This window comes from Carassius auratus, chromosome 9 (assembly GCF_003368295.1).
Source record: "Carassius auratus strain Wakin chromosome 9, ASM336829v1, whole genome shotgun sequence".
NCBI lineage: Eukaryota > Metazoa > Chordata > Actinopteri > Cypriniformes > Cyprinidae > Carassius > Carassius auratus.
Window position 1 is genome coordinate 9,447,289 of NC_039251.1, and position 27,910 is coordinate 9,475,198.

The 27,910-nt window shown below is 33.7% G+C and overlaps 1 protein-coding gene across 2 annotated transcripts in view; it reads right to left on the minus strand.

Moving 5' to 3' along the window:
• LOC113108302 (double-stranded RNA-specific editase 1-like) overlaps positions 1-27,910 on the minus strand; it is a 147,618-nt gene that overhangs the window by 73,800 nt on the left and 45,908 nt on the right. For both annotated transcript variants that reach the window (XM_026271258.1, XM_026271257.1), the window contains exon 2: positions 23,010-23,091. The gene's annotated coding sequence lies outside the window, so the exon portion shown is untranslated. The remainder of the gene's footprint in view (positions 1-23,009; positions 23,092-27,910) is intronic.

Sequence of the window (27,910 nt, forward strand, 5' to 3'; positions counted from 1 at the left end):
AATAGTGCTTAAATCATCTTGTGTGCCGCAGATGCTCATCGTGGCCTTCTAAGACAGGATCTGCCTAAATGTGATCTTGAGTATATTACCACTCTAATCATTTCTCGAGGTCAGGAATGCTGCTTGTATGTCCAGGTTGTATAAACGGGAGGAAGTGAATGGAAGGACACTTGAGGACAGGGCATCTGTAGGGTGTTTTCACTATGTCACAGGGTCCTGAATGAAAACTAGCGTGGAACCACAGGCAGCATATTAATAGATAATGCCCAACAGGTTAGTACAAGGACAAATTTCCACACTCTGGGCAATGGGAGTGTTTGCTACATGTTTGGGATGAGTCAGGATCAAAACTAGTGATTCCACAAGCAACTAGCTGATTAGTGATGTCACCCAAACTTTAAATTAGTTCTAAGTTTGTTGTTGTTGTGATATTCTTAGAAGTGGCACTTCAATTAGCATGCTTTAATTAGTATGCTTGCCAAATCAAAAACAAGCTTCACTTCTAAAAGCAAACACTTTTAAAAAGTATTTAATTCCATCACAGTTCATGTAACTTTCTCTGAAAGCATAAGCAATTAAATAAATAAAAACACAAGTAACATGTAAGGCCCCCTTAAGAAACGAGTCGAATTCAAACTAATTACAAAGGCCTTCTTTAAAGGGCAGTCAACCAAAAAATATATTTTTCATCATTATCTTTTCAATCCTGTTTTTATGGAACACAAATCATGATTTATTTTTCCTGTTATAATTAACTGTTATAATGTTTTATTTTGAAGAAATTAAGATATATTAATAATAAGCATTATAATTGTACGGTTTACATTAAAATGACATAAAAACGTACCATTTTTGTTAAAAATTTATTTTACAAAGAAATAGTATTATTACAATAGCCATATATTTACGGTTTTGTTTAAAATTTGTATTTAACAATACTCATACTAATTATTATTATTACAAAAATTTTTATTTAGTTAAATGTCCTTTTTTTATTGATATTTTGGCCAATAAAACAAACAAGCAAACCTGGCACTCAAACAAAACAAAACAAAAAAAAACAGTTTAAATATCAATAACTTTTTTTTTTTAATATTTTTTCCAAAAAAAAAAAAAAAATTATATATATATAATTATATTATATATATTTTCAATTACCCTAATGTCAATCTAAACGCTTTTTTTTACAAAAACTTTTGTGTGTATATATAAGTATATATATATATATATTTTTTGAGTGAAATATCCCCTTAAGATGCTTAGTTGACTAGTTGTTCAGGCAACCAAGTCACTTTCAAAATTCTGCTGTTTTGCACACCCCCGGTGCATTTTCTCTAGATAGCATTCATATAATAGAATACAGAGCACATTGCCAGGAAAAAGCAATGTAGCACTTCAAAGCAGTGGCTACTTCCTGCCCCCTTCATCACCTCCATCCTCATAATGAATTACTACTTGTGCTCAGCCTGTCTGTAATAAATCATATTTTTAAAACCACAACAGCAGTTCTGGAAAACTAATGCTGAAATATGATCCATAACTACGCTTGCGTTTTCTCTCGGTCACCCGTGTCGAGTTGGCACTCTCCATGCTCGTCGGATCGGACTTTTATCGGCACAAAACGGGCAAGATTAAAAGAAGCTAGAACAAAGGAAATCACTGTTGGAGATAATCAGGAGAATAATATGAGCAATTTGCTATCGCTCTACACTTAGACCATTTGCAAATGGGCTTGAGGAAAATAATCTTCTATTAAAATGATTTGACATGCTTGTTCTTCCGTTCAAACTCTTTTATGTCTTTTTTGTGGTCTAGATTAAAAGGGCCAATTATATGGACTGTGTTTGTCTCAAGTCTGGAGAACGGCAGAACTTACATGGGTAAGTTCGCCATTTGACAGTTATTGTGTTGAGTAGCGGATATGAAGAGAGAATGTTGAAAGTTGGAGGGTCAGTCCAGTTAACAGAGTTCCTGCAGAATGAGGTTGATCAGGGATAAACCCTTGTGGAGCTGAGCACTGAAGAACTGCACAGTGAGGAAGACGCCACAGGTCTTGCAAAGCCTTCTCTGCCCTAAATTACTGGGATAAACACAAGTTTGGTAAACCTTTATTTTATCCTGCTGGCAACTAAAGTGCAGTTTTTGTACGCCTCACAGGACCTTGCTTGGCATCTCTCTCCTTGTGGAGAAAAACCACCCAGTAACTTTGCTCTAGACTCAACAATCATAATAGTCACCTTCTACTGACCCCAATATTTTCTGTCTTCCATGAAACCCCAAAGGACACCATAAAGCAGAATTCAGAGCTTCTGTATTCCATTTAAGGAAAGCCAATGTAGTTTTCATACCATTTAGTTAATTGATAATAGTTCACTCTTAATCTCACTTATACTTGAAGAGACTGAAAACATTCCGACATTTACTCATTCTCACGAGTTTCTTTCTTTAGCTGAACACAAAAGGAGATATTTTGAACAATGTTGGTAAGCAAACAGCTGATGGTAGCCACTGACTTCCGTAGTATTTTTCCTATACTATGGAAGTCAATGGCTACCGTCAACTGCAAAAAAGTTTTGAGAAGAGCAACAGAGGGGATGATTTTCAGTGAACAATGACTGACATTTTAATTTATTCCTCAAAAGAGCTTCTGAGTGCAATGGTTTATGAATACAATTAACATCAATTTAAATGAATTTTAATAAAAAAGACTTGCCAAGATGGAGAATATATAAAACTTATTTAGGGAAGACTTTGTCATGGACTGAGTAATGTAAATGTGGACTGCTAATTAGGAGAGCTGATAGTACAACACAATATAATAAACAAAATATAATAAAAATAGAATTTAATATCAATATTAATAAAATACTCATAGGTGGAAGGTTTTCTGCATATTGCCTGAAAGTAGAGAGTTTTTAAAATCAACAGGATTCAAAATTAGTTATTAACAGTGTTCATTCAACATTAATACTCCAAAAAGCAAGTGGGGTAGGGGTATTTTCCTAAAAATAAATCTAAGGTTAAGTAATTAATTAAATCTAATCTAGTTGTCAATGCAACATTTCTTATTTTAATTTAGTTTAACTTGATTTAATAAAAATAATATATACAAAATAAAAATTAAAATACATACAAATATTAAAAAGTATATTCATATAAATTACAAAACACTACAAAATTAATAAAACATTAATTGGAAAATAAATAACATTCTAAATATTAATAAAAACTATTGTATTGTATCTCAGTGATACTAAAACAACACTTGTCCCCTATGGAGTCTATGAAATTTCACTATTATATTTAAATGATTTGAACTGAATAGAAAATACATTGCAGACATTTCTTAATTCATAAATTTCAATCCAATGCATAGGTTTCCACTGCATCCTGACATAGGAGATTTCAGCTCCGCGTGTTCAGCAAACACACACACTCTTGTCGATTGGGATGATACAGAGAGAGACAGATGGAAGAACAGTGCTTGTTGTCATGTACATTAACACACAATTGCTGCGTTGGCAGTGAAAGTAATCTTAATTTATAGAGAAACACATCAACACTGATTACATCATGCCTGCTTCACTTCTACAAGCAAGTGCTGTGGAGATGTGACATGCAGTGCACACTACAGCTTCAACTGTTCAAGCACATCTTCACATCATCATGTAATGCATTTGTGCTCAAACGGATTAATCAACAAACAATAATCACAACGGATTAACCTATTAATGAGGCAAAGTCCTCAGCCCTCTACTAGCATTCTTACAGTAGTCTGTATTGGTGCGCAGGACAAAGTGAAATCCATGGAAGATAGTTTCCACCACAGAATAAAAATAAAAAAGAGAATTGAGTCTTTATTCATCGCACAATTCTGACTTTGTTTCCCTTACAACTGAGTTTCTCATAATTCTGACTTTTGTCCTCAGAACTGCGTTTATCTCACAATGTCGAGTTATAAACTCGTAATTGCAAGGTTACGTTCGTAATTCTCACTTGTTTACCTTACAATTCTGAATCTCTTTGTGCATGTGCAATGCTTCTTTAAATTACTTCTTGCAATTCTAACTTTGTTTCCACCTCGGAATACAAAGTATTAAAAAAAAAAAAATCTCACAATCCTGACCTTTTAGTTTAATTTTGCAATTACATTGTAATAATAAAATAATAATAATAATAATAATAATAATTCCAAGCTTACATTTTGCAATTCTGTTTTTATTTTCTACCACTGAATTAAAAAAGTAATTATGGCTTTTCTCACAATTTTGGGATTTCACCCCTAATTCGGTTTACATCTCGCAGTTATGTTTTTTGTTCGTTTCTGCCATAAATAAAATAAAAAATAGAATTGCAACTTTTTTCATATCTCTCACAATGTGGACACTCCTTAGAACTGCATTTTTATATCTTTCAAAATTGTAAGTGTATATCTCACTGAAAAAATAAATCGGAATAAACTAAATTGCGAGATATAGACTCAGATTTAAAGTCAATTTTAAGTCAATTTACCTTTTTTTTTTCATAAAAATCAAAATAAATATGGATGTATTTAAAAAAAAATTAAATAAAGAAAAGCTAATGCATGATGAAACTGAGATAATGAATTTAATCATGCAAGGTCTTCTGATAAATGCAGGACTTGTTACGTTCACTGTGGTCCTGCTCTCTGGTGCTGAATCTTCATGTTTCAGACCCTATGCAACAAAACGCTCAAAGCTTAATCCACCAACTGTTCCCGAGCAGATCTTATACATAATCACAGATCATATTAAATAGCTCATCTGAACAAAGCACCGTATGGTGCAAGTGGTCCACCAGCAGTCATCGCTCACCTCTCACAGCTTATGACTGACCTACATGAGGTATAGCATGACCAGCACATGCACCGCAGGCTTCAGGACGATATCGAATCCTCCCCATGAGACACAGATCCAGATGACAGCGAGAAACACTCACTGGATGAATCACAGGGTCCCTGCACACTGAGCAGTGGATCATTTCGTTAAAGATGAAATTCTGACAAAATGTAAGTAATTAGATTTTTGTTTAGATTTGGTTAATTAAAATTGTATTCTAATTATTATACAACAATAATATAATTTAACATATAAATTAATTAATTATACATTATAATTTAGTGATGAGTGACTCCTGCAATGTTTAATATGAACATTTTTATAATATTTGTCTTTATTATATATTATACATTTGTCTATTATATATATATATATATATATATATATATATATATATGACATGATATATAACATATGGTAAAATATAAATAATTTAAATATTCAATTTCTATAATACATGCCAAAAAAAATTTTTTTTGTAAATATTATTAAATACCATAACTACAATATAACATTTCATTTAATCATCATCATTATTAAATTAGAATACTACAACATCCTCAAATTTAGAAAAACTTCAGTTTAGTGATAAGTAACTGATGCAGTGTTTAACATGAAAATAAATGTGGTTTGATTCATTTGGTTTATTATTTAACTGTTGTGTGACTAATGGTTATTATATTGCCATTTATACCTGTGAATAGCTGCATGAAAAATCACATCTGAGGTTCAGCATTTATTTTAGCCAAATTGTGTACTACAGAGGTAGCTTTCCCTCTCCCATTTCCTGTGAGGTGTCATACTGTTCTCTACGCCGTTTGCAGTGCCCTTTGGACTGGGCATGAACTATGACTTGGAATCACACTTTTGATGGCCAAATACTCAGTGAAGTCCATTATTGAGCGACTTGAACACAGCGTGTAGACCCTGACATCTCAGAATGTGTGTACTTGCAGTGAAAGAGCACGAGGTCACGCTGTGCTGGATAAACAGTCTTGAGCGCTGCAGAGCGGCAGATGGGGCCATGACTCAAACTATTAATCCTTTATTACACGCAAGGACGTCTGCGGAGATTCAGCAGGACTGAGCGACTCGCTGACACAGGAATAAAAGTGCACCTGCTTTCAGACAGTCAGCAGAGGAACCAGACACATTTCCACAAATCCATCATGGACACCAGAACACTTCGAGAAACCATGAATCTACGACGTATTTTTTAGAGAAACTTGAACCAGAAAATAAAATTCGGTCATCATTTACTCATCTTCATGTCTTTACAAATCTGCATGACTTTCTTCTGTGAAACAAAATCTGTTGAGTTCCAAAGTGCTAAAACAAGCACAAGAAAAAAAGTGCACTATATGCAATGTATAATTTGACTTGTTCACTATAGTCAAGGTTTTCTGAAGTCGTATGATAACTTTGTCATAGAAACAGTGTGAAACACATTCACCTACAGTCTTTAGTCTTCTTAAACACATTATATTGTTCATGCATATGAAAGATGGATAGCAAAATTGTCAAGATTTAGAATTCAACTTTGATGCTCATCAGACAGTTTTCAGAGGACTTGGAATTAGACACCTGAAAGTTAGTGAAAGGACATGAGAGTGAAAGAATGATAACTTCCCTATGCCTTAAAATGTGGTTGTTTTCAAGGAAGAAATCCTATTTCTTTGACAAAAACAGAATTTTGTGCTAACATTCTGCCTTAATATGAGAACACTGGGCTCTTCAAAGTAAGAGATTTCTGCTATAAAATCTTCATGGAGTTTTTGTGCAAGACAACAGCACACATCTGGCACAACTTAATCATGCAAATGCAGAATTAAAGAGACTTGTGAGAAGTGTCTTCTACTTCATTCATTCTTAACCTGTGTAGTTTTTCTCTATGGAGCACAAAATAAAATGCTGAGGAATGGCCAGCCTTTTCTATATAATAAAATTCAAAAGCAGTTGAATTTCAAGATGCCAAAAAAAGCAGTATAATAACGCTATATTCTACATTTTCTTTAGTCATATGATAGCTTTGGCAGAGAAACCATCTGAAACTTTTTTTGTTTTTGTTTTTACTTGAATCTTGTTCCTAAAGAAAATGTTCAATACATGTGAAAACTGAAAATCATGTTTTTTTTTTAAAGATTTTAAATTCAATCTTTCAGCTTTTAAAGTTTTCAGAGAATTTGGAATATAACATAAAATGTGGACTACATATATGGTGCTTTGCATCTCTTTTGGAAAGGTTTTGAAATGACAAGAGTATATGATAAAATTATTTCATTTTGGGGCTTAAGTATATAATATAATATAATATAAATATTTTTGGCTGAACTTTATACTTTTACCAAAAACAGACACTTGTGTGCTAACGTTCTGGTTTACAAGAACCCTGGACTCTTCAAAGTAAGAGATTTCTGCTATAAAACCTTTATAAAGATTTTTTATAAGAAAACAGCACACATCTGGTACAACTTAGTCATGCACATGAAACATTAAGGAAAACACTGGCCTTCACACACTAAACAGCAGCACACTTTAAAATTGGTGTACTGCCTCAAAGATTTCGGCATAAAAATAGAAACACAGGAGATAAATGCACATGGATTAGATCCCACAGGCAGAATTGCAACAGACCATATCATTAAGTGAAAACTACATTATAAATACTGCATTAGTCTCAAAAATAAAAATCAAGAATAGACTGCGCGTCCAGCATATAGAGATGTGAAAATCTGGCTCTGTGCTATATTGGGCTGACAGAGGTCCCTGAGAAACAGATTGCCTTGGCTTTCCTGCTGAGGACTGCATTCTGTCAAATAACTCGGCGCTTGGCTGAACTATCCTTGCTCGTCCTTGCTTTCTGCCCTTATTCAGAAAATGAAGTGGTGTACTGAAGAGCAGAGCATGATGGGTCTCTATAGGACGCTCATCCTCTTGAGGAGGACACCCACCTCGCGGCCGGACTGCTGCTCTGAGACATGAAAGGCTTCTTTCACCTCCACTTCTTTAAACCTTCATAGTAAGCCATTCATGCACCAATGGGAAGCAGCCATTTCCTTTCCAGTGAGGTTCTTTTGAGGCGTATGATTTGTTGTGCTGATATGAACAACTTCCTTTGCATCAGAGGGCCCCTGTTTGAAGCAGCTCAGATGTCAAATGCTTGGATTGCTACATAAAGCGACCCCAAGGTGTATTTGGTCATTTTCAGACATTTTTAAAATGTATGGTTTCAATTGCATTGGAAATAAACCGTTAAATCAAGTGGTATCTGCCAATAAATGAGACAAGAGTGTTTCCCCAAGCTTAAGATTGACAACTATAGAGGATTTAAGTTCTAAACCTTTCTTATGATTTAAAAATGAAATGAAAATATGTAACAAGCATGCATATGATATATAAATGTATTTATGAACTTCTCTGCAGTTGTCTTTAAAAAAACGCTGAATACAGAAAAATACTTGACAAATTAAAACAAAAATGTTAATAAAATTGTAGTAAAAAAAAATAAAGTTTTTTTTTAATTCATTTGTATTTTTAAAAACAAAATATGCAACAAGCATGCATCACATACACATTTTATTTAATTATATTTAATTACTTTCTACAAAGGTAAACATTTCTTTGCCATGTTTATTTTGGAAAATACTGACCAAAAAATGAACATTTAAATATACAAAATAAATATTTTTCCCATATTACATTTTTCAAATAATTACTAGAAATATATTACTGAATTAAGTATGAATATTGAAAAATATCGACAAAGTTTATTTCTATCGAATATTTTTTGTTTCCATTTTTCCATTTGTCATTTTTCATAAATAAGATGCAACAAGTACTGTACATTAATTTTGCTAATAAATTGTCTGCTAGAATATTGTAAGATTCGAAATAAAGTTTCTTTGCTATTTTTTTCTTATTGAAAATACTAAATAGTGAAAAATACTTTTTTCAAAAAGAAAACATGCAACAAGCATGCATATGACACTTAAAATAGTAATAATAAATGTATTCGTTTAAAGTTACATCATCTTCACAGTTTTTCATTTTGAAAACATGGAATATTGCACACATTTTTACTGTTAAAGTACATTTTTGATAATTCACAAAGCCTTATCCCTATCGAACTCTTCCACAGTTGCTATCATTGTTACTGAGCACTGAATTACAGTGCAAAAATGTGGTTTAATACTTCGTTACATATACAGATTCAGATGGTTTGCCTTACTGCGGCTACCAAAAGTATCCGTACGGTTATTCGTTTCCAAAACAGGACATCTTGTTACTTGCGAATGAGCGAGCAACAGCGGACGCCTCGGGACTCATTCGGCACCGACTCTATGTTCAGAGAAATTGCCACAAGAGGACAACTACAAAACATATCAAGCAGAACAGCACACTGGCTGGCTTTCTACAGCGACGTGTGGCAGACTTTCAAAATTGGCTGCATTGATCCAAAAAGGGGGAGTCGGGGGGGAAATAAATGTCTTTCCAACCATGCAGCCTTTAATCCATAGAGGGTAATGTTGTATTAATGTGCTCTCCGCACTAACATTCAGACCTCCAACCAAAGTCACTGCAAAGAGGAGGAGGGTAAGACGGATCGACTGAGACAGAAATGATGATGTTCAGCTACAGTGACAGTGTCTTCCATTCCCAGTCTCTGTAAGGCAGCATGAGACACATTAAATCAACCTGTCTCTACATTTCCAGATCTCAGCCCCCTCTGGGATGATCTTCTCTGGCTCTCTGAGGGAGATAAGATAAAACGCCAAAGTAAAATCAGCTTAAAGGAATACTATTAGAGAGAGAATAGAACTATTCAAACAGGATTAGTTTGCTAAATGACGTCTGAGCTACAATTATTATTAACACTGGACGTCTGTGATTTCATGTACTGATTTAGATGGGATTGGGATCTGTGGTTATTATAATAGATGATGAGGTTGTGGAAAGGTCGCGCGCTCTGGATGCATGCAAATAACTATGTATATAATTAAAGGAAAGAATTATGATTGGGTCATATCTGATGCAGAACCTGAAAATCAAGTTATTTTACTCAGAAAGTTGGTCTAAATCTACTGTATAACAAAAGGTGGACCAGGCAGCCATTTATGATGCTTATAGTAAATAGTAGAAATAAATAGTGAAATAAACAATAAACCAATTATCCTTTTAAACAACTTGCATGTTTAGCATAACAATTTGATGAAAAAAAAAAGAATAAAAAAAGGTAACTATATAAATATTATAATAAATATTTATTAACACCATTTAATAGTGAATAAGTAAAAATTTATTATTTTTCTTTTTAATAATTATATCTTAGAGTTAAGTTCAGTACGCCAAATGCAGCATCATTTATACATGTTAGTTTAGTTTTTTACCATTAAATAAAAAATAATTATTTACTCATTAAGTTATAAATATTTTGCAATATATTTTAATATATATTAAGTAAAAACTGTATTCATCATGTATTCTTAGTTTCTAATTATTATATTATTTATTATATAATTGCATTTATGTAGTTATTTTACCGATAAAGTTGGCAAAAGTTGGTCCACATCTATAATGAAGATGCAACAGCCAGGCCACAAAACAAGAAATCCTTCTTTAGTTATGGTGCTCGAGCAAAATCTAAATAAACGAGAAATAGGGTGCAAAATAATGAGATTTCTCACAGAACCCCAGAGAGTTAGTTGAAAAACAGTGGGTCATTTTACTGTAATTTTTACTGAAGTTGTGCTGGGAAACACAGAAGTGCTTGATTTGGATATCCATGCAAGTATATCCATGCAACTCAAATTTAGCTAATCTCCTCAGGAAAAAGCAGTTACACACGAATAAGGCCACTAAGAGAGCGAGTGAGCTGATTTTGTGTTGTAAGAGATACACCTGACTGGGTCACGCTCGGATCGGCCCTGATCCTCTCTGCCTCCAAAACATCTGCATGCTGTTCCCCTAATTCAGTGAGTAAGACACGCTGATTAATACTGCACCGCAACTCTTAAAGGGATAGTTCACCATAAAATTCAGTTGGCTACCACTACGAGCTAGAATCGTGCTTTTTATCTTCACACAAGCAGCTGAGAGATGGACAGAAGTCTAAATGTACAGCACACAAGGTAAGATAATGCTATTATTATGCAAGATGACACTCTAATTTCCCCGTCCGCCGCGTCGCATGTGATCCGTCTGGGTTTCGCAGACTCATTAATTGCACTCTGATCAATATATGTTGGACGGGGTGATGCAGAAATGGCAGTGGAAACTATCGCCCGCCGCACAGACGGAAAACATGACTGAGCCATATGGCCCACAGCTATGATGGAATCAGGCCATCGAGACAAGAGATGAGTCCAACCCAAAAACACAATCAGGACCAGAGCCCCTGCTAAGACCAACATGTGCTGGACTTAAAACTACAGTATCAAAAATCCCTCAAACTAATTCTTCGATAAACAATATAGGACAGTAAATTAAGCAACAATTATCAACAGAGATTAAACCAACAATCCTTTTAAACAAGTGTAGCGCATCAAGTAAATTAATTATTGTGAAATGAAAGTAAATGATCTATCATATGTCTATCTATCCATCCATATATCCATCTATTAGTGCTGCTCTATTACGCCCAAAATCAGAAACATGATTATTTTGGTCAATATTGTGATCACAATTATGAGTGGGCCATATGACCAAGAATTTATGACTGATTCATTTAAACTTAGTGATTTATCAAATACACATTTTCTGTAAATAAGCGAAATTTCACAATCCTCAATAAAAAAGCAAAGGACAAACACAAAGGAAACAAAGATACAAAAGAAACAAACTGTGCATTAAGTTTTTTTTTTTAGGGTAAAGTGTCTAAAGTAAGTCTTAAATTAAATGGTATTTTTTATTATATACAATTGAACACAAATAGACATTTGTTTACTTATGTTATAGGGGAAATAAAATATTTAAGTAAATAAGTCAGTAAGTAATTATGTAAAGAATAATATAATTTAAATAAGTAAATAAATCTTTATACAAGTAAAAACGTCAAGTAAATAAATATGTAAATAAAAATAAATATTTACGAGCAAGTAATTAAATAAATATTGACAAGAAAACAGTTTAATCTGTGAGAAATCTGTTTGTCAGGGAGTTTTTGTTTGTGCTAATGCTCATACTTAAATTCTCTCTCACAAAACTGTCTTCACTGATTTCTGTCAATTGTAGTCAAATTAAAGCCTACTGGGAGAATCCCGATATCTCCCAATCAAACTCAATGTTCGAATAAGACAAGAAATCCTTAACAAACACATCTTAAACATACCTGCCCCCCCAGATAATAACATCAGTGTGTCGGAAACATAAGAGATACACACAGCTTTTCCAAAGTTCTTAATTTTCCAACTAACTCCTACGGGTTGTTACACTGCTTTGAAAACCCCACAACAGGCAGAGCTAAGTTAGAGAGCATGCTGATGCTGAATCCCTCCAGGCTGCAGGTGCAGAGAGGACACTGACTGCGCAGACACCGACACATTCATCTGCTCAGCCTGTATTTACGTTTCCTCCATCCAGCATCTCACTGTGAACGGCCTGATCAAATCACTGCGGCAGAATGCATTGCTATTCAGCTTATATAGAGGCGTTACTGATTACAAACAAGCAAGCGTGGGCATTCACAATCTGATGCGTTTCTGTACAGCAATGGTGTGAACGAAACAGCTGTTCATTTGCACGGCCGATTTAAGGGAGGAGAAGTTAATTTAGAGCTACTGTGAGATATCTAACTTCATAAAAACTGTCTGTACGCATGAACGTCTGACAGAATGATGTGGAGGGTAAATAAACAAGGATTAATAATATTAGTACTATTAGTACTAGTTAATTAATACTAATAATAATAACAACGCAAAATAAAACAAAACATTAAAAATTGGCTGATGTGGAGGGTAAAAAAAAAAAACTAAATAAAAAATAAAATCAAAATACAATAACATGTTTTATTGTTGGTTTATTATTATTATTTTTATTATTATTATTATTATTATTATTATTAATTAATTCTCTGATTTCTAAAATTTTATTATTATTGTTAAATAATTACATAAAATAAAAGGTTCCGAGACGAACACAGACATAATTAGCACCCAAAGGAAAACATAAATGATGCTGTGCTGAATCCTGGAGCTATGAAAACCTTTTTAAAGCAACATAAACGCTTTATTTGTTTTGTTGGTTCTGACAGAAGTCATTTATCTCATAAAAAAAATGTATTCTTTATTGCTGATCCCATTTTTGCTCATCCTCAACACATACAATTGTGCCAAATCACTTCAATTCAAGTCATCCCCCCCCAAAAAAAAGAGGCCAATACATTTCTGGCCTTCAGGGAGAGGGTGGCCTCATGCAATTATTGCTGTGTTAAGGACAAAAATGACCTTTAGAACAAAAAAAAGTACCGGAAAATCCCACTGACAATAAGACGGCAGCGATAAATGAACGTTTTGGACAAATCACATTTTCAGTCAGTTAGACAGTTCAGAAGCATAAAAGGATTAAGATAAAGCCTGACTTTACAAACAGGGCCTTAAATTAATGTTTTGCCAAACATATTTATAAGTCGCCAAGATAAAATATGGTTTGAATCAAAGTCGGTTTGGAAGAGGAAGGGTTATGATTTACTTAATCCAGAACCGAACCCCTTTACCCTCTTGAGTGAACGTCTTCAGGCCCTCGTGAGACACAGCCGGGATCTCTTCTCAGCTTAGAGGACATGACTTCTGCCGACATGCGGCTTTGATGTTTAATGCCACGTACAGTCTGCCCACCGACCAGGAAAGGGCTGATTCAGAGGCTGACGGCATTGTGGGTCAGAGGGCAGTCTAAACAGCTCTGGGTCATCTCCAGCCCCATACCATCACACACATATGTGCCCCATAACCCTCACAAACCAGACATGGTGATTTCATTTAGTGCACAGATGTGAAACCAGCATGCTGCACCTGAGCTTCTTTCCTAAGAATAAATGGCAAAATCAAAGTTAGAATGACAATGATAGCATTAATAGCTAGTAGCCTACTTCCAAATGTTTTACAAATTTATAATAAAAAAGGGAAAAACAAAGAAGGCATACTGTGGAGGAAATTTTATTTCTATCTGAAATATTTATATTATTTGGTTCACTGTATTAAAGATTGTCTGAGTTTTTGATGAGCTGAGAGATAACTGGAATCTATTTGTGTGAGTGAATATAACAAATGTGAAAGAGTTATTTTAGCTTCTTATAGACGTCTTGGCTACTTAGAAAATGATTTCATTAAATTCTTAGAAACACATCTGGAGGACATATTTAGGCACCTTAAATGGACATATATGTTGAATATGCATTATGACTGAAAGAGATCAAAGCATCCGCATTAGATGAAGGTATAAATGTTACGTTTGGGTGTTTCCTCGTTGTTGCAATTTACAGCCAACCCTGAATGACTGTATGAATGTAGACTTTTTCCTGCAGGAAAATACATATTCAACACCTTTATTAAAATGGAAAATTGCCATGACACATACAAAATACCAACACTTAAAGTTTGGCCAGTACTGAGAAGCCGACCATTCCTTTTAAGTTAATCCTGAAAACCAATAAATGACTGATATAATAAATCATGGTATATTGTTTAAAAAAGTAAATAAAAGAGCACACTAAAAACAAATAGAAATGGTTTAAATGCTACTAAATTACTTTAAGCATCCTAACTTCAATACAGGTACAGGAGGGACTTTTTATGTTTGTGGTATAAAATACCCTTAAAGGGAAAGCACTTTTTACTAGATAAGAGATACTAGGTAATAGATAATAGCAAGTTTGATCTCAAGTTTAAAATGGGTAGAAAAAATTAAGCGTCCGAAAAGAAATACACACTACTGTTAAAATTTTTTCATTTATTTTTATTTTCAAAGGCAAAGTTTATTTGATATAACATATAGTGAAAAAAAAAACTGTGGAACAGTTTAATAAAAATAAAAAAAGGTTTTCTATTTGAATATATTTTTAAATGTAATTTATTCTTGAGATGCAAAGCTGAATTTTCAGCATTTTCAGATCTATTTGAAACAGAAACCTTTATTTTCACTTCTGATCTATTAAATGCATGCTTGCTGAATAAAGTAATTACTTTCTAAAAAAAAAAAGAACAATAAAAATGATAAATACACTGAACAAATTCCAAAAAATCATTTTAAAGTTATGCCACTGAAAAATTCTAAACTGCAAGTCATTCATAATATTTAATAATAGAGCCAGAGTGACTTCCCCAGTGGATACAACTTCCACTCTGCTATTTACTGGCATATTGTTTTTGTGATATTAGAATTTTGCACAAATTAAATGTGCATGGAAACACAGAGCTCTGAATCCCAATCAAGCACTCTGCTCCAGCACAGATCAGATACTGTACCACCGCCGCTTCAGAAAACCATAGCGTTCATGTCGTCTAACACATCTGCACTGAATATTCCAGATAAGACCACGCTCCGTAGAAGCTGGGTCCCCGGGTAAAGATCTGCAATATCACTGACAGCATGCGACTTCTCAGCCAAACAGAAAAAAGAAAAAAAGTGTTATTACAGCAACTGATTCAACAAGCCTCTTTCCCAAAATCCACACTTTATTGATATGAGATACATTTAGAGCTTTATTAAAACTCTGTCAAAGGCCTTAAATAACAAACGGAGGACTATCTGGTAAACTTTTGATTAAAACAGAGGCCCTCGGATGGTTAACGTGCCAGACAGGACATGTATTGGGTTTACTTTGACTACCCGAGCCACATGACAAAAATCACACACGTCTACATAATTGGCACTATTGACGAGTCTGCAGAGGTGGAGCGTTATCAGGACAGATCCGAACCTCCAGGGCTTCAGCTCTGATCTGTGTTATGGGAAACCAGAAGACGACACTGCACTTATTTACATTGACAGCAAATTCAATAATGAACTCACACTCCACGTCAACACACTGAACCCAGAGACCTCCCATATGTCACGCCCATGATGAAAATAAATGATGCTAAAGAAAAAAAAAAATACATAATTAAATTCCATCATCACACCACTCATTTTTGCAGCAGAATGTCAGCGTGGCTACAATTCAGACAATTAAATATGGAGTCATTTGCACTTCAGATATTGGCCACCCAGTTTGTATATATCCATCTATGCCAATAAAGATAGTTTGAGAACAACAGAGAATCAAGTTCAAAGCTTGCTCACCCACTGCTGTATATTTCTCTAACAAATAAAGTCTTGAAAACTGTTAGTGCAAAGATTGTTTTGATGTTTTTATTTATTTCTCTTATTCACCACATATTTACAATATTTTCATTTGTGCTATTTCCTAGATTTGGTCACTTTACTGTTCTTCAAAAAAAGTAAAAAATGTAAACATTGCACTGCTACTTCTATTAATAAAACTGTTTTTTGGATTAAATTATTTATGAAATCTATATTTATTTATTAAAATAAAAATATAATGAATAAAATATTAAATTAAAAAAAAGTTTGGTATATATAAAACACATTAATATCCAGAACATTAGTTAATTAGTAAATTAATAAATATTTACTAACTAATATAAAAATGTATTTATGTTTATTTTGTTCACTATTTATTTAGAATATTTTCATTTGTTTTATTTTGTAATTTTCGCTTTACTATTATTCAAAATAGTGGAAAATAATAACATTTCACTAGCACTTCTATTAATAAAACAGTTACTTTTTTAATTAAATTTCTGAAATATATAATAATAATTAGGGCCGGGACTCTAATTAATTAGAGGCTTTGTAATTAATTAATCGAAATTAATCGCATTTTAATCGCATATAAATATTTGACCTGAAAACAGTGAGAAGTATTTTTTTTTTCACATGGATTTATAGTATACCATTGAATAATGACTGAATACATAAGCTTAAGCAACAAAATATTGTTTATTTTTGTTCAGCCAAGTCTAGCAGACCAGTGCCATTAAGTGTAGCAATAATATATTTAGGAACAATTTAGAAATAGTACATTTCAGAAATTCAGGAAGCTTATAGGTGCTGGAACCTTCTGTAAAGTGTTTTTTTAAGTAAAACACAATACTGTCAATTACATTCAGAACATTGGAAAACCTTACTAATTACTACTTACTAACCTTACAGAGGCCATAACATACTAAGTCCAACTCTCAATAACCTTGGCCAAAACAATAAAGAGTTCAACATAAACTGTTGCACCAACAAAATAATATATAGTTCAACATGAAGTGTAAAGTCCACGCTAGCTGCTATATGTTTTGTGTTGAGGTGATAATTGAGGTTCGATCATGTGCTGCGGTGATATGCGGACGCTAGTTGGTGCTCCAGTATAATCGGTCCGCCGAAACTCATCCAGTGAGAAACGTTCCGCGGTGCAAAAATAAGTTTTTAAAAATGCGGGAATTTTTTTCTGTAATTAATTAATCTTAATTAACGCTTTATTTTTTGTGTAATTAATTAATCTCAATTAACGCGTTAAAGTCCCGGCCCTAATAATAATATTAATTAAAAATGTATTGTATATATATAAAATAAACTGATATCCAGAATATCAGTTAGTAAATAAATAGCTATTTAATAACTAATATACGCTTAGATTTATATTATATTTACTTACTAATATATAAACAGACACACAGACAGAAAATGATATACAGATTGTTCGTTAATAAATAAATATACATGTATTAATTTTTTTTATAAAGTGATTAGTAAAATTATATTAATGAATAGTATATAAGTAGTATTTTAGTCAAATTCAGTCAATGCTTTCTTTCTGAAAAGCTTAACTTTAAATTTCCATTGCTGTTGTTTTCTTTTAACAGAAAAACAGCATGTACGCATCCTGTAAAAAAAAAAATGTGTGCAGTTCAGAAATATTTTAACATGACTGTATTAAAATAAATAAAGTTTGTGCACAAAGCAGATAAAAAAATTATTTAAAAAACCTTGCTCCGATTGAGTTAAGAACATGTAGACCTCAAACTGTGAAGATTTGCAACCCTCTGTTGCGCAGCGAGAAGCCGTTCCCCATGAAAATGATCAATGAACGCTTTATTCCACATTGCCAGTTTTGACATATATAAAGTACTGAACCATTATAGAATTTAATGCCTCACTACCCACATATGAAATAAAAGAGAGATTTTAATATCGCTGTGAAAAGATGTATTGCTGTTTTACATGTAAGACACATGCACAAGGAGATTTATCTCTCTTCGATTCGGTTAGCTGCTGCAGAAGTCCCAGATCTGCATTTGAAACGGCAAAACGCATGACACTGCACTGCGGTCCTGCATCTCTTTATGCACGGGGTCATCCATCAATAGTGAGGAGGAGCGGGAGGCCAGCGAACGGGGCGGCAGAAACAATATTGATGTCAGCGACTGGTAGGGCACACATCAATGAGAGCCAAACAGTCTTGGTTCCCAAAGCATTTTCCCCATTCATTTCCTCTTTATGCATTAAAAAAAAACCTCTTTGAACCAACCAGCACAGAGATGAATCATATAAAATCCTGATTCGCAGCCAAAAAGTACTTGCAATAAAAAAAGAAAGAAGTGAACTTGTGTTTGAATGAACTGTGAAGCTCAGAGTGAATTATATAATCAAATCAGGACTTACATAATGCATCTAACTGTAACAGGAGGATGCATGGTATATTGATACCATATTAGCCAATTTATTTTTTATTTTTGTTAGATCAGTATCAGTGAATAATAAATGCATCAGCTCTTACTGGATACATATCATTATCATCATAAACTTGCATTTCGATACTTGATTTTGGCAACTAATGTGACTCATCAGCCAATATAGAGTTGGACCCATTGAAAACTAGTATTACAAAGTCAGGACTTATATAATATATATATATCCATGGGTTGTGTTTAATTACAGTTAGGAATGCACAAAAACTTTCGCCAATTTCGGATTTATAGTGAAATGTAATGAAATAAAATACATATTTTTTAAAAAAAAAGTCAGAATCGTTGATAGATATTCATTTTGCAAGGAGATTATTAATTTTAACAATATTAATTTAAACAAAGTACAATTATGGGAAGTTCAATTAAAAAAAAAAGTTATAATAATTTAAAGTTAAATATTTAATATCGGCAAATGTATATTTCTTTACTCTATATTACAATAAATAAATAAATAATGCATTTAAAAAAAAATAACTAAATGTTGTGATGCCTAAATTTATTAACATAAAATGACTGACTGATTTGTTTAAATTAATTATTTATTTATAATTTATTAAAAAATAAATATATATATTGTCTTCCATTTACTATTTCACAATAAAATAGCAAAATTCGGGTCAATACACAATATATTTAAAGTGAACTACAAAACACTGAGCTCTGCAAATCTATACACTGTTAGAGAGTGTAGCAGGGCTGACTTACTGTCTGAAGAAAGCAGATAGGATATGAAAACCCTGAACCACACGGTTGCTTTCTTTAGTGATTGGGCTGTTGTGGCTCTGATCCAGGTATCGGATCATTAGAAATCTGTGCAGAACTTCTTCCAAAAGCTCTCAGATGAGAATTTTGGAAAGCAGTGTGTAGATTTATAATAAGGTCTACAGGGAGCGACAATATATTTATCTCTGATCAGTCACAGCCCAACTAAATAAGTTGTATAAATCTCAGACTTGAGCAAAAATGTTCTTTATCCGATCTAGAACAGGATCGGGCCACAGCATGAGCCAGATCGAAATCCATGTTTCTACACATTTATTCATCATCATGGGACAGTTATTCTAAAAGGTCATTGCAGATCCTCCCCCTCTGAAACAATGGATGACAGAAATAAAGATCAGACCTGAAAAAGCATCTCTGCCTTCAGGTTTCCATTCCTTCCCATGTGTTCTGTAATGCATGAAACAAGGAGAATGGATGTAATCTGTGCGAAATATAGTAAGTAAAGGAGCAACCTGGAGAAAGCAGATAAAGAGAAGACTGAAGATCACATGGAGAAACATCAAATGTTTAACTTCTATTGAGGGACTATTCAAAAACATGGCTTAAATAAAGAGCAGGGTGCATCCTAAATGAGTAAAGAAGACAGAAAACTTTGTAAGTGGTGTTTGTAAGACAAAATGTCTGCATAATCGCTGTATACTGATGTAGAATATGAGATGTATGTTTGAGAGTATGAGAATGTATGCTTGGTTACTTGCTATTTACTAAATTATCACTAATTTAGAGTTAAAACTAATACTAGTTAGACCAAGATTAAAAAAAGTGAATAAATAAAAATGATCCCATGGTTTGCATCCAGCGTGTTCCACATAAGTAATTACAATTAGTGATGCAAAAAAAAAAAAAAAAAAATGTACAGTATAAAAGAGCGACAATAATTTTGTGTTTTGTGTTAAATATTAACTTTGTGTACTAGATAATGAAAAACAAATGAAAATGTAACATTATAGGAAATTATAATATTTTATATATATATATATAAATTACATTTAAAACAAAACATTCAATATTAGCAAACGTATATTGCTGTATAAACACAAATAATTGAATTTAAACAAAATAATTGTATTTTTGAATATATATAAATAAATAAAAAACACTATTGGCTAATACCCAGTATGGCACCAACATATTGTGCAATGCATACATACAAACTAACAAAATAAGATGAAATATTGGCAGGCACTGCTATAAGATTATTCAATAAATAAACAATTTTTGGAGGAAAAACTATATTGTGATAAATACTGCTGCTGTGATATAAAATTACTCATACCATGATATACATGTAAGTTTAGTAACAGCACCCACCTCTGTGTGGGACGCTGAGAATGAGACAGAAGAAGAGAGAGATTAGACGCTTTCATTAATCTTATTTAGCGGTGAAGAGTGAATGCCCTTGATTAGAGATCTCAGCTCGTCTCAGGCATCACCTGCAGAGCGGCTCTCTCCGCCCCGCTGCTCCCACGAGCCCGCGCCGCTGTCTTAAGACTGTCGTTCTGTAAGACACTTAATTCCTCAAAGCAAATGAAAGAAACCTCGAAGGGCCCAGAATCACAGGAGGCTCCAGACCCCAGGCACCCATGTCTTTAGATGGCTTACTTCTAAAAACAAGAGGCGCTTTTCACCAGGGACGTGCAAAGCCCCAAGGTTTTGTTAAGCTTCTGCAACAAGCACCGAGAGTGTAGAAACAGCTCTCAAACAATGGCAGCTTTGAACAGCCATTCCCATCCGCCTGAACGAACACGGTGAACTCCCTCAAATCTGACAGGCTCCGTGGTGAGATGCAGAGCGGATCATAATAAAATCAGCTCCGGTTTTGACTTTGACAGAAGGAACCAAAAGACCCTGCTCTATTAATCGCCTTAAAATAGCAACAAAATGATGTAAGACCTGAGAGGACACAGTAAATGCTGAACCGCTTTTAAGAGCGCAGTTAATGAAAGTGTATTACGATTTCTTTCTTTGACTTATCTGGAATTGATTCTTGACTTCCCAAGATTGATCGGTTAATCCAAGCCTTTTAGGGCAAATTAAAATATCTGCTAAATATTCGTAGCATGTGTCTTCCAGTTTTGCAAAATTACGCCCACTAGAAATATCATCATGACAATCTCACTGAAAATAAAATTGTGTCCTAGTGGGTAATTTTTTTTTCAGGCAGCTTTTCAATATGCTACTTACTCCTAATCTGAAAGTACTGTATTCTGTCATGGGTGTCATTGAATTAGCTTTGTGCAGTAACCTGTAACAGCCAAAGGTTTATGCAGATGTGAGAGGAAAAGTGATTATATAACACAAGGCATTTTTTCAAACTGAAATAAATAGTAAATCAGTGTCATTATCCAGCCTTTAGGTGAATAGTGTCTGCATGGTAACTTGGCGTCAATGACAGAACTTGACGCACTTCATCAGAGTTGAAAAGTGAGAGGTAAATGAATCCAGGCCTGTGTAATTTCATCTCCGAGGCTGCCGTATGTCTCTTCTGGCAAAGTCATGGAAACCTATCACAAAGGCTATATTCATATCTCCTTTGTTAAATAAATTAATGCAACTCTTAAATTCTTAAAAAGCTGGGTCATATTACCAAGAGAAATATACGCAATTTTCCATTGCTCCTCAACAGTTTGAATCCGAGGACCTACTGGGTGATGTATTAAAAAAAAAAAAAAAAAAAAAGGAAATTTAGCAATGGTTCTGTCCATAAAAGAGAAATCAAGGCATAGTTTTTTTATTTTTTTTTCATTTAAGAAATTAATACTGTTCAACAAAGATACGTGAATCTAAAAAAAAAAAAAAAACTTACATAAAAATTACATTTAATAAAATGGTCAAACTTCATTTTTAGGTCCAATTCTTGCTATTAACAAACAATTAACTATTTTGCTTCAATAAAATAATTTGATGCTTATTATTAGCTAGTAAGGTAGTTTTTAAGTGAATGTTGGATTATGGTCACGCAGAATATGTGCTTTATAAGCACTGATAAACAGCAAATATAATCGGCATGCTAATAAGCAACTAAGTTAATAGTGAGAATTGGTCACCATACTAAAATGTCACCAATAAAATATTAAAGTAGAAAACCCTTATTTTTTTTTATAATATTTCACAATATTACAGTTTTAGCTGTTTTTTTTATGCAGCCTTGGTGAGCAAAAGAAACTAAAAAATCTTGCCAAAAAGGAACATAAGGATTTCTGCAAACAACTGAACCATAATGTCAACGATCCATGAATGACTTTCAGCAAAACAGATATTCTGAAGCGATTCACACAAATATATGAACACATATTTGCTGCTGATGTCAGCAGACACTAAAAGATCTGCCTTGACAGTCTCACTGTTGAACGGACAGATCATGAAAATGGAGAAAAACACACTGCAATGGTCACAACTCCATGCATCGCTACAGTTCTGATGAAGGCCTCGGAGAAACCCTACACATCAGCAACAGTTTGTTTTGCGCAGGATTTCATTTGCTGCACCTTACCATCCGTCTTCTACCTTTCTTTTGTTTTCACGGCATGCACAGCCTCTGTGTTTGAGTGCGTTTCACTGCAGAGTCACTTACCTGCTATTATAAAGCAGCGGATGTTGCTCCAAACTCTTACAGCCTTGAACAAGATCTTCCTGCTGCGAGTGCCCACTTCTTCCTGAAACACAAAGAGGAATAAAACATCAGGCCACAACTAAAGCAGTTCTCTCTACCGATCCTGATACTAAGAGCAAATCTAAACAGAGGGGAATCTGTGAGAGAAATGAGCACCATAAATGGAGAATTCCCCCAAACCCAGCTGTCACACGTTTTATACTTCATCTACACTTAATCACTGTTTAAACACCTCCTCTCTGCTTCCACATACACCCGGGAAGTTTCGGTTTCCTTACATTATAGACACACACAGACACATACACAAGAACAACTACAAATTTGTCAAGTTTTTGAAAGCGTTTAATAATAAAAACGGCATGTATTTGATAAAAAAAAGAGCAATATTGTGAAATATTATTAAAATCCAAATAACTATTTTCTATTGGAATATCTTTATCAAAGGTAGTTTATTCCGGTGATGTAAAGCTGAATTTTTCAGCATCATGACTCAATTCTCAAATGCTGATTTGCTGCTCAAGAAACGTCTCTATGGAAACCTTGATAAACTACTATTCTGAAGTTTAGGCAAAATAAGATTTAAAAGAAAATAATAATAAGTGGCTGACGAAATGGTTCCTAGATTATCTTATAACATTAATCTTGATAAATATTGTATTTTTTTAAATCAAGCAGACTAACAAACGGCGGGTGGTATCTTTCAAGTGGCACTAACTAGGGCATGTTTTGAAAATTTTATCTCACTGATGTCATTGCATAAGCATCAAGGTTGAGCTCTTCTTGGCAGTCGACTTGTTGGCATGAGATGGTGTTTTACAAAGCAGACTGCAATCTATGAAGGCCTCAGACTGTATTCAGAGTTCATCTGTGGCGTAAAGTAAGGCTGTCAAAAGAGTGACTGCCCCTCTTTGTTATCGTAAATACAGCCCTGAGAGCTAAGGAAAGAAAACTCAATAGTAGAGGTTTGAGAACAGATGACATCACTGCCGCCCTGAAATGAAGCTCTAAAAATAGAAAGCATATCCCGCCAAAGGAGAGTGACAACATACTTCAATTAGGCGGCTCAGGAAAGAGAAAGAAAGGTGTATGGAGACAGTAAATAAACCTCCTTTCACAAACATAATAACTTGCTCTTTTTCACTGGTGGATGTGTTTTCTCGACATAAGATTTATTCATTGACCAATTGTGTGGCAGTGTAATACTTCAATTAGGATATTTATATATACACACACACATACATATACACATTAATGTTTTATTTTATCCAAAAGTCATATTTGCAATGTAACAAACGATACATTTAATATTAATTTGTTTAGAAAAAGAACACCATTATAAAAAAAAAATAATAATAATAAAATGTCCTTGATTTTTACCTTCATATTAAAAATACATATTTAAAATAGATACTAAATGGCTATATAAACTGAATTAAATTCAAATATACTGCATTAATATACTATAAATTAACATTATAAGCTGGGTCAAAATAGCATGTAAATTATGCATGTCATTATGAAACTTTAAATGAAATTACTGTAATATTATATAAAAACTGTAATATTTACAATCCTACTATTTTTTTTTTTTTCAAAAATCACCAAAATAATTATTGAATAAATGTAATATTCAATATATCACATTGCACTACTGAGTCCAAAAAAAGGTGTTGAAGTGATTGGTGAAAAAAGAAAAAGAAAAAGAAAAAAAGGAAGCATGACAGCCTTATTTTCTGCCTCAATGCAACACAGCAAAGCTAAACTTAATGGCTTGGTTTTCCACATAGAAAACTTTTTGTGACACAGACAATGATTGAAACCGAGAGAAGGAAAGAATCGGTATAGCAGCTGGCATGGATTACTGCCCAAACACTTGTCAGCAAGCAAATAATAGATGTGTTCTGAGAATCAGGGAGCAGAAAACAAAGGCTGGATCAGGTTATGGGCAGTACCTGTTCTAGGGTGTTCAGGTGGAGCCAGGGAACAATGTGTGGGCACGAGGCCAAGAGTTCAGTCAGGATCTGGATAAGGTTGCACATGGGAATCAGGTTAGAGGTTATTCCTCAGGGAACAGTTACAGTACAGATGGAAAAAAAGAATAAGAGATAGAGTGCCAAAAGGAGAAAGATAGACAAGATTTTGCACAACTAGAGCTGAGCTACAGTAAGAAAAACAACCAACCCTTCACTATATTTAAGATTTGTGGTACAGTTTCTTCACGTAGGTGTCTTACAGAATTAATACAACGACAAAAAAAAAAGATCATAATTTTAACAGTAAAAGACTGTAAAAATGCTCCGGTACCATTAATGGCCACACTTTAGTTTAGGAACCATTTCTCACAATAGATGAATTAATTTGCAGCTTAGTAACAGTTAGTAAGGCAGTTGTTTAATTTGGGTATGAGGTAGGATTAAGGGATCTGCTTTATAAGTACCAACTAACAGCCAATATGCCAGTAGTATGCATGCTAATAAGCAAATAAAGAATTGATCCCTAAAGTGTTACCCTGTTAATTTGTTAACAGTAGGTCCCCCTAACTATATGCAGTCAAAAACTGAAATAAATCAAATGGGACATGTAATAACGCAGCAAATTACTGTTAAATGTACAGCTTTTATTGAAAACAAGTCATCTTATAATTTTCACAAAAAAAAAAAAAAAAAAAACTACTGTGTTTCCCAGAATTCCCTGTGTGCTTTTGGTTTTCATTTCAAAAATTATGTTTCTTCTTATCTTTATTTTCTTATCATTATATTTAATGTTGTTAAATTAATATTTTTTGCATTATTGTGTTACCATTATGGTATTATTGGTTCATGTGTATGACTCTTGGAAAAGTTACTTGATAAAAGAACCAAAATAAAACAGCTAAATAAAGCAATATTTTGAGGCCAAATTGTCCTCAAGACCATACTATCAGACTAATTTCAGAATCACAAGCATGACAAAATATTATTTATGACTTGAACTCACAAAAGTGACAGCGTATCAGTTGTTTTAGTTATAATAGTTCCATGAACTGTTTGGTTACACACCTTGTTTAAAAGCCCTTCTGTTGTGTTCAGCACAAGAAAGAAATTCATACAGGTTGGGAACAACTTGAGGTTGAATAAATGATTTCTGAGTGATCTACGGTATGCCTTTAAATTTGATATAGTAAATTCCCCAGACCTACTCAACTCCACTTAAGGTAACTTGTGGCAATTCTACCATTAACATCCCTTTTCAGACAACGTAGCGCAGTAACAGTGATCACTGACTGTGGTCAGCACTGACACGGTGTTCACTGTGTGGTCAGTCTGCGATAAAAACCACAGCGTCTGCCATTCACATCAGCTCAGCAGAATGTGGGTTTGTCCTGAAATACTCTGCATGTTTCATAACAAAAATAAACACACATTTTATGGAAACATACAGAGTCATTTTATATAAAAATAAATTGCTAATTACCAGATTTTCCGCAGTTACACAGGAATGCATGAGATTGTGTCATTTAGTTCCTGGCTGACCGAATAAATATCCGATAATATAAATACCCCTGCAGTCAAATGCGCTCTGAGCACTGCAAAGGCATTAAAATGCAGTTTTCCCAGAAATAAAAATGAACTAAGTGCTACCAAAAGGTCCTTTGAGTGTGCTTGTGTGTTTTCCAGTCCCTTATCGTTAAAGCCACAGCAAACTGCTTCAAACTCGACCAACTCCACCAATGAAAAAAAGGATCGATGTCAGTCAATTAGCTTCTTAACCCAACAGGCATCAATTGTGTGATGCATTTCAGGAGGTAAAATATGGTGGATGTCAGTTCGGCTTTGTAGAGAGGACAGAATTAAGACATTACAGGCCTAATGAGTCCTAAACCACCAAAGAAGAGCAGCCGACTCAGCAGAAACACAGACTGCAGTCGCCCGGGTAAAAACAAACGGCGTCTCTGCCTCTGCATACAAACACAGCTCACACAATTAGCTCGCTCTCATGTGGCACTGTGAAAAGATCAGCATCATCCTCAGCCTCATTAACATAAACACTGTTGATCATTTGCATTTAAACTAATGCCTTTATCTGCTAATTATCCTTTTAAAAACCAGTGCTTTTTATGCACTGGTCAATTTTGAGATTTTGCGATATATATTTGGCAACTCTTTAGACTAGCGGAGGAATAACATCTGAAATGCACTTTTAACTGCTTCGTTTTAACTGTACTTTAGCAGAATCTGTAGATCTCAATGTTTACTCAAAATGATGTTTTTTCCTCCTGCACTTGAGTCAGAAATCAAAATTCAGCAGCACTTACATAAACCACACTCAACAGTTACATTAATATCTGTTTCTGAAGGCTTTTACAGAGGGGGTTGTTCATCTATCATTTGCATGATTTATATTTTTCCTAAATAGTAAAGTATTTCATAAATATTTTAAAATGTAGTTCATAGTCATTCATTTGTTTATTCATTTTTTGTATATGGTTGATGAGAGTATTTTAGTTCATGGGGAAATATTGAGCATTCTTCTTTATAATAAATAAATGAATAAACTTAAAAAAATATATATATATGCAAGTGTTTTGATCCCTGACTTCATCCAACGCTCAGATTTCCGTTCTGGAAAGCCATGCCAATTAGCACATATTTAATATGATAAATGCACCATTGCATATTTAAACATATTTCAGAAAATCCAAAAAGTCACTCAGCCTCAAGTTGTTCAAAACCAAAATGACTTTCTTTCATGGAAAAGACGACGAAGTTAAATACATCCAACTTCTGAACAAATTCGTATCATTTAAGCCAATAAAGGCTTACTTTGTTTGCAACAAAACGTTATTGGTCGAGTTTAGAATACATATAAGTACAGTGATATTA